The sequence below is a fragment of the Protobothrops mucrosquamatus genome, unplaced genomic scaffold, assembly GCF_001527695.2.
Source record: "Protobothrops mucrosquamatus isolate PMUCROS unplaced genomic scaffold, P.Mucros_1.0 scaffold1079, whole genome shotgun sequence".
Classification (NCBI taxonomy): Eukaryota; Metazoa; Chordata; class Lepidosauria; order Squamata; family Viperidae; genus Protobothrops; species Protobothrops mucrosquamatus.
In genome coordinates this window covers 662,952-668,671 of record NW_015387307.1, presented here as the reverse complement: position 1 = coordinate 668,671, position 5,720 = coordinate 662,952, and positions in this window count along the sequence as shown.

Genomic DNA, 5,720 nt, shown 5'->3' with positions numbered 1-5,720 from the left:
ACCCTCTAACCCACAAAAAATAGTTGACCTAATGGAACTATTTTTTTTTAAAAAAAGGCGTGTGAAAATGGAAACGCAAGTAATGACTGCACCAAGAGTCAATGCAGAGAGAGCAAAATTGAACTTTATAATAATTGAGGGTATACCAGACATATTGACATTATCACTCCAGTCTCAGAAACAAAGTGACTGCCCAAACTTTTATCTCCTACTCAGACAATTCAGTCAAAACACTTTGTCTCTGACAGACTTTTACAAATTATAAACTAGAATGTAGCCCAATGGAGATTCTGTTGACAATAAGGCTAGGCTGCATTAACAGAGGGACAGAATCAAGATCATGTAAAGTGTTAATACCACTTTACAATGTCTTGGTAAGGCCACACTTGGAATACTGCATCCAGCTTTGGTCACCACGATGTAAAAAAGATGTTGAGACTCTAGAAAGAGTGCAGAGAAGAGCAACAAAGATGATCAGGGGACTGGAGGCTAAAGCATATAAGGAACGGTTGCTGGAATTGGGTATGTCTAGTTTAATTAAAAGAAGGACAAGGGGGGACAGGATAGCAGTATTCCAATATCTCAGGGGCTGCCACAAAGAAGAAGGGGTCAAGCTATTCTCCAAAGCAGGGCTTTTCAACCAGTGGTACGGGTACCACCTGTGGTACATTGGCACCTGGCAGGTGGTACGTGACCATCCTAGAAAAGTGGTAGCGGGGGAGGGGAATGAGCTGAACAGGTGGCAGCACCGCACAAGCTTGAGAGAGAGATGGCTGGAGCTGCAGGGCTGTCGGAGCTCAGCAGTATTCCAAATGTGGCCTTACTAAGGCCAAACATTTGAGTGTTTTTTCCAGCATCACAAGCTGGATTCTGCACTAGTGAATGAGAGGGTGGACACTTTTGTGATTCCAATTTAAAGTTAATTCCTAAAACTTTGTTACATGCACTGGGAAACCAAAAAAAAAAGTGTGACTCAACCTTATTGTGATACTTGCTTTCTTGTGGTGGTCTAGAATCAAACCCATAATGTCTCTCCTTGGTGTGCCTGTATATTATTGGTTACAGTGTTTTTTTATACAATAGGAACTGGAGATTATTAATACTCTGTGGTTTAGATAACTTAGACCTTAAAAGACAAAGAAAAAAAAGTTTACATCAATATTGATTATAAACTACATGTTTTTGCTGATCAGCCTAAAGTTGTTTAAATTTCGCCTCTGTAGCTAAAGGTGGCATTAATAGACAATAGCAAAATAATTAAAAAGTTCTTAAATAATAACAGTTCTATCTTAAGTTTGATAGTTTATTTTAAGGTCTTAACTGTATTGCTACTTACAGTTTATGCATGTAGAAAAGGAAACAAAAACAAGTGAACAACAACAAAAACCACAAATGGCTTTGGTTTCTCATTTTGTTCTTTTTTTGTGTGTCTGTAAGCATTTAAGCCCTCTTAAAAACCAGGTTGTGGATGTTTGCATTTTCCATGCTCTGTAATAAACCTTTCAAAAAGACCCTCAGAAACTATCAACTCAGAATAATCAAACAGTAAACACAAGCCTAATTAGGGGACTATCAAGGGGAAAACAGCACCCCCACCAAAGCTGATAGGGTAAGCTATTGTATATAAACAAAGATCAAGCCCTTCTAGCACTGATGACATTACCTAGTCAGGTAACAAAATGTCTTCAAACAAGCAATCAAGCTCAGAGAGCACCGAGGACCCCAAAAGAGAAGACTTTCTCTGCAGATTTGTAGAATTGCTAAGGATGTTTTTGTACACACCTCTGGCTGCTTCTCTTTTTAACTAGCTGTCTTTCCATCCTTTTATTATGTGTTCCTGGCTCCTTTCCTTCGTGACCAGAGTAGTGGTGGGATTCAGCCAGTTCGCACCAGTTCGGCAGAACCGGTAGCTAATTTTTTGTTGCCCAGGCCCAGAATGGACTTCTGGAAGTGGCATCCACACACAGAGAACTGGTTGTTCACATATTTCAATCCCACCACTGGACCAGAGGCAAGCTCGCCTGACCAATAACCAGCCAAGACACAGTGAAGGCCTTTTGTTTAGTTTATTGCAATAAACAGAGAGAGAAGCTATCAAACTTCTCTCCAAAGTTTCAAGCCAAAATATTCCTTTCTTTATACAGTGCTGTCCTGGCTACCACATCCCTCCTCGTTCACCGTTGGCTGGGGTACTATGAGGTTACACTCTTTCCGTCCACTTCTTGCACATATACTGCTAAGGTATTAAATCATATTCACATGTACAATAATAATAAAAAAAATTAGACTTATTTAAACGGTTCTGGTCCACTACCCATTCAAGTCCTTTTAAATATGGATTTCAGTCCTTGTCCTGGAATAACCGTCCAACCTCTTTCAGGTCCAGTCGCCATGAATCATTTTTTTGATCATAGGTCCAGCAGTCATCTGTGGTATGGCTTTGCTTCTCAAGATCAGATTCAGAAATATCAACAGGCGTCATTATTTTCGTGTGTTCTGACATTGCGTCTGTTAATATTCTGGCCTTTTTATTAGCAGGACCGGTGGTTGAGAATTAATTAGTAATTTTTTTTTCATTTTTAAATTTGGGGGTCACACTTTTACATTAAATATTAAAAAAGATTTTCAATTCACCAATGATTTTTTTTAAATAAAGAAATTATTTACCTTTCACACGTAGTCAATCACTGTACACACACCCACACACGTCAGTTGCATAACGAAACATAACAGTTGCTGCCCGCAGTAAGCACTCAGTGTGCGACCACACGACCAATCACAAGCTGAGCAGTGCCACAAGCCCAGCAACCATCACAACCAGCCTGGACGAAGTATGCATGCATCGGACTCGACACACAAGCAACCCAAATGCACCGTTTTAATGATTTTGCTGCCAACCTGCTACACTCGATAGGGCGATTCAAGTCCACGTGGACCAAACATCAAATTTTCAAAAGTTACTTTTAAAACTTGGAAAATCCATCGAAAAAAGGTGCCAGAACACTGTTCCGGTGTGTTCTATGACAAAGAAAGCACTGATCCCACCTAATAAGATTACAACCCCCAGTAGCAATGTCATTCATTGCTCCTCAGAAGAAAACACAGATGTCTTGTAAGAGGGTTTGACTTCTTCTATATCCCTCCAGTAACTTCAGTTTCTTTGAAGACCTTTTGCAAAAGAAGCTTCATGCTCTCCTTGGACCGAGCTCCTTTTCTTCTCCCAACTAGAAAATAGATCACTGGATTAATGCTGCTGTTTAGGCAGGAGATCAATATAATACGTGTGTCTCCCAATGCCGTAGTTCAGGGTCAATTTCAATACTAAAAAAATTAGCAATCACCACAAAGACACTTAACGGAAAAGCAAGGGTGAGGAAACAGAGCAGAGTGATTAAAATCATCAGTAAAAGCCGACCCTGGTTCTTCTGATTCGATTTAAGACACACTTTGATGAAAAGGACTACAGTAGAGAGAGTGATCAACGGAAGGCAAAGTATAGCAGTCACAAGGAAAAGGAGACCAATTTTTTGGCCGGGAACAGTGATGCCAGATTGGGAAGAGGACAGCCACACACCGGTCAATGCTGATGGCCATCATGAGAAAGTAACTATTGATATACATCATGTGGGAGAAAGAGGCACAGAAAATGTTGAGAATTCCATGTCCTAGAAAATAAGTAAATATATGGATATTATGTATAACTACAGATGCGAGGAACCCAAAGTCTGCAATGGCCAAGTGAAGGATGAATGTGGTGAAACGGTTTCTCTTCATCTGGAAGCCAAGTAACCAGATGATGTAGCCATTGCCCACAAATCCAATACAACAGAACATTAAAGTAATGCCTATCAAAGCAATCCATCCTAAAACAGAAGGGGGCATCTCTTCTGTGTACTCAAACAAGTCAATGGTATCGTTATACCCATAATAGTTCTCTGTAGCATCCAGATCTCCCAGGCTGAAATTCATCATTAAGCTTTTGTAGTCCTCTGATTATCTTTTGGAGTGGAAGCTCCTATTAGAAGAAAAGAAAGAAGAGTGGATTCAGTCATTCCTGTCTCCTAAATAACACCAATATTGTCATAGCTTCCAGTATCTAAGGGGCTGCCACAAAGGCTCATTCCTTTCTCCAAAGGACCTGAGATCAGAACAAGAAGCAATGGATCAAAACTAATCAAGCAGAGAAGCAACCTAGAATTAAGGAGAAATTTTCTGACCGGTAGAACAGTAAACAGGTGGAGCAGCTTGTCTTCAGAAGCTGTGGGTGCTCCTTCACTGGAGGTTTTTAAGAAGAGACTGGATGGTCTTTTATCCAGAATGGTATAGGATCTCTTGCTTGATCAGAGAGTTGGACTAGATGACCTCCAAAATCCTTCCAACTGTGTTGTTCTGTTACTCTACTTTCCCTGTAAATAGCTTGAGTGATGTGGCTGCAGTAATGAGCCATCTCCTTGAACTGTTGGTGGCCACACCCAAGGGGGAAAAATACTCATGTGTTGCTCCATCCATGCTTCTCAAAAAATCTCTTAAATAATATTTGGTATTGGATTGTATTGGATCTTTTCACTGTACTGAAATTCAGCAACGTCCTCTCTGCCGCTTTGCCACCATTGCACCGTGACACTCAAAACCCTCATGTGAGTTAAAAAGCAAAAATGGGTAATTATGTAAAGATGATTAGGAGACTGGAGGCTAAAAAATACAAGGAATGGTTGCTGGAATTCGGTATGTCTAGTTTAACGAAGAGAAGGACGAGGGGGGACATGATAGCAGTGTTCCAGTATCTCAGGGGCTGCCACAAAGAAGAGGGAGTCAAGCTCTTCTCCAAAGCGCCTCAAGGCAGGACAAGAAGCAACGGATGGAAACTAATCAAGGAGAGAAGCAACCTAGAACTAAGGAGAAACTTCCTGACAGTTCGAACAATTAACCAGTGGAACAACCTGCCTCCAGAAGTGGTGAATGCGCCAACACTGGAAGTTTTTAAGAAGAGACTGGACAGCCATTTGTCCAAAACGGTGTACGGTTTCCTGCCTGAGCAGGGGGTTGGACTCGATGACCTCCAAGGTCCCTTCCAACTTTATTATTATTATTATAAGCATTTTTCCCAATGCTTGTTCTTGTTATGGTGATAGGGTGCCCAGAGTGCAACAGAGATAATCATGAGAAAATATATCTATGACCTGAAAGTACGAGTGAGGAGATATGAGGGAAATAATTCCTGCTAAGAGAGATATAGGCAGCTTACATATTTTGTAAAGCTAAAGATACTTCGGGGAAAAAGGGAAAATACAGACAGACACAGACACACCTGTTTTGGTATATACTTGAGTAACAGAATAACAATAATAGAGTTAGAAGGACCTTGGAGGTCTTCTAGTTCAACCCCCTGGTCAAGAAGGAGACCCTATACCATCTCAGACAAGTGGCTGTCCAGTCTCTTCTTAAAACTTCCAGTGATGAAGTACCCATAGCTTCTGAAGGCAAGCTGGTTAATTGTCCTCACTGTTAGGAAATTTCTCCTTTAATTCCAGGTTGCTTCTCTCCTGGATTAGTTTGCATCCATTGTTTCTTTTCTTGCCTTTGGAGAATAGCTTGACTCCCTCTTCTTTCTTGCAGCCCCTCAAATATTGAAAAACTGCTATCACATCACCCCTAGCGCTTGTTTTCACTCTTCTTAGTTCAAGGTTGCTTCCCTCCTTCACTAGTTATGTATAGAAGAT